At 46.8% G+C, this 2604-nt stretch overlaps 1 pseudogene; it reads left to right on the top strand.

Annotated features, from left to right (window-relative positions):
* The first annotated feature begins 850 nt into the window (after positions 1-850).
* Positions 851-2154, top strand: LOC124966608 (WD repeat domain phosphoinositide-interacting protein 2-like; annotated as a pseudogene).
* The last annotated feature ends 450 nt before the right edge of the window (positions 2155-2604 follow it).

The following is a 2604-nucleotide window of genomic DNA, read 5'->3' as shown; positions in this document are numbered from 1 at the left end:
TGTGTGTGTGTGTGTGCGTTACTAGAGATTGAATCCAGGGGCACTCTACCACTGAGTTATACTCCAGCCCTTTTCTATTTTTTTATTTTGAGACAGGGTCTCTCTAACTTGCTGAGGCTGGTCTCAAACTTGCCATCCTCCTGCCTCAGTCTCCTGAGTTGCTGAGATTACAAGCATGTACCACTGCACTTGGCTATAAAGACAACTTTTAAGGATTGTAATTCCTTCAAACAACTAAAAAAAAAAATAGGGTATACTCCAAGAAAACTTTCCTTCCTTTGCCAACACCTGGGCAAATTTGAGAAAGATACACTTCCAATCAGAGTGTTCCATATTTTTATGGTTATGATTCTCTCTTTTTTTTTTTTTGGCGGAATGTGGGGGAGTACCAGGGTTGAACTCAGAGGCACTCAACCACTGAGCCACAGTCCTATTTTGTGTTTTATTTAGAGACAGGATCTCACTGAATTGCTAAGCACCTCGCTGTTGCTGAGACTGACTTTGATACTCCTGCCTCAACCTCCTGAATCGCTGGGATTACAGGCGTGCAACACCGTCCCGGCTGGTTATGATTCTTAAAACTTTATACCGTTTATGACTTTTATGAAAAACAAGAATATCTACTCCAGATGCAGTCTGCTTAACCGGCTAAAATGTGTTGTTCCCTGATTTGAAAATGTAAGAAATTGAAACTAGAGCGGGGCCGGGATGAGGCGGCAGTTGAACCTTCAGCAGCTAGTGGAGGCGCCGGGGGCCGCCAGCTGGGCCCTGAAGCGACCCTGAGTGCAGCCAGACCTGCCCAGGTGCGCGCCCCCATGAGCCACCGTGGGCCGCCCCGCCGCACGCAGCCATGAACCTATCTAACCAGAGCTGCTGCGAGGCCGGCGCAGGCCAGCTGCTTTTCGCCAACTTCAACCAGGGCAACCCAGCGGTGAAAGAGACAGCAAGAACAGCTAGTCGAGGGCGTCCTTCTTTTGCTTGCTGATAACTGAAGATGTGTGCATTGCTGACAGATTGTTCTCAAGTAGCTTAGTGGCCATCGTTAGCCTCAAGGCCCCCAGGAAGCTACAGGTACTCTAACATCATTCTGGTCGTGAAACTCAACAGGTAGAGGCTCATCATGTGCCTGGAAGAGTCTCTCTATATACACAACATTGGGGATATGAAGGTTCTGTAAACTATCAGGGAGATTCCCTTCCCCGCGCCCCCCCCCAAAAAAACAAAAAAACAAAAAAAAACAAAAAAACAAAAAAACTCTGCAAGCCAGTGTGCACTGTCATTAAACAAAAACAATTGCTACTTGGCATATCATCGGAGTGCAACCATCCAAGAGGTGCAGGTCTTCCACACCATTCATTTGAGAGCTATAGACATGTTCCCAGTTCATAATAGCCCTTTAGCAGCACTGGCTTTTGATGCAAATGGAAACAAACTTGCCTCGTCTTCTGAGAAGGGGACAGTGATTAGAGTGTTTCCCATTCCAGAGGGACAAAAACTCTGAATTCCCGAGAGGTGTTAAGAGGTGTGTAAGCTTCTGCTCTTTGACCTTTAGCATGGGTGGCATGTTCCTCTCTGAGGAACACTGAGACTGTGCACATCTTCAAACTTGAGACTGTGAAAGAAAAACCTCCAGAAGAGCCCACCACCTGGACTGGCTACTTTGGGAAGGTACTCATGGTATCCACCAGCTACCTGCTTTTTCAAGTGACAGAAATGAGAGCCTTTGCCATCATCCACCTGCCATTCAGTGGCCATAAGAACATCTGCTCATTAGCCACAATTCAGAAGATTTCTCTGTTGGTGGGAGCATCTGACTGCTACTTGTATATGTATAACCTGGACTCCCAGGAAGGTTCTGAGTGTGTCCTGATGCAACAGCACAGGCTGGATGGCAGCATGGAGACAATCAGTGAAATTATAGACTCTGCCTGTCATGACTGCCCCTTAATAACTCAGATGTATGGCGCAGCAGCCACAAAAAGTGCCTACATGCCCTGGTCTCCAACAAGACTTGGTAAGGGGCAGGACACAAACCTAGAAGCCTACACAGATGACCTGGGTGTCATGGGTGGAGCATGTCTTAAGGATGAAACCAGTGCCCTGTGCCTAGACAGAGATAGTGAGCATCCTACCATGATTCTTCAGACTGACTGAACTTGACCTGTGAACTCTGACCCTGGGAGAAGAGAACACAGGCTTTACAGAGGACTTCATGCATTGTTGCTATGAACTTTGACCTGAATCGGGGTGTGGGGGATGACAGAGACTTTTTTAAAAGGTGGGGGAGGATTGTAGTGATAGTCCAACTCCATACTGTTGGGAAGATACACTGTTTTCACTTCAATGGCTTTTAATCCTGCTTATGAATTTTAGCTTTTTGTTTTCTTTTTTTTGCCAAAATTAACTGTGTGGTGAAGCCCTCGAAGTCTCATTACTTTGTATGCACGGTATGTCAAGCCCAGCGTAGGAGAACTGAAGCCACTTTATAACAAACTGCAGTTGTCTGGTGTTTACTGTCTGTACATAGCAATGGGCGTGGCAAGGAAGATGTGAGGTCTGCAGAGTAGTTCTGGTTGTCAAGGCTGCTCCTGCCGAGACAGGTCC

This window comes from Sciurus carolinensis, chromosome 1 (assembly GCF_902686445.1).
Source record: "Sciurus carolinensis chromosome 1, mSciCar1.2, whole genome shotgun sequence".
NCBI classification, from domain to species: domain Eukaryota; kingdom Metazoa; phylum Chordata; class Mammalia; order Rodentia; family Sciuridae; genus Sciurus; species Sciurus carolinensis.
This window is presented reverse-complemented; position numbering and strand designations above follow the sequence as displayed.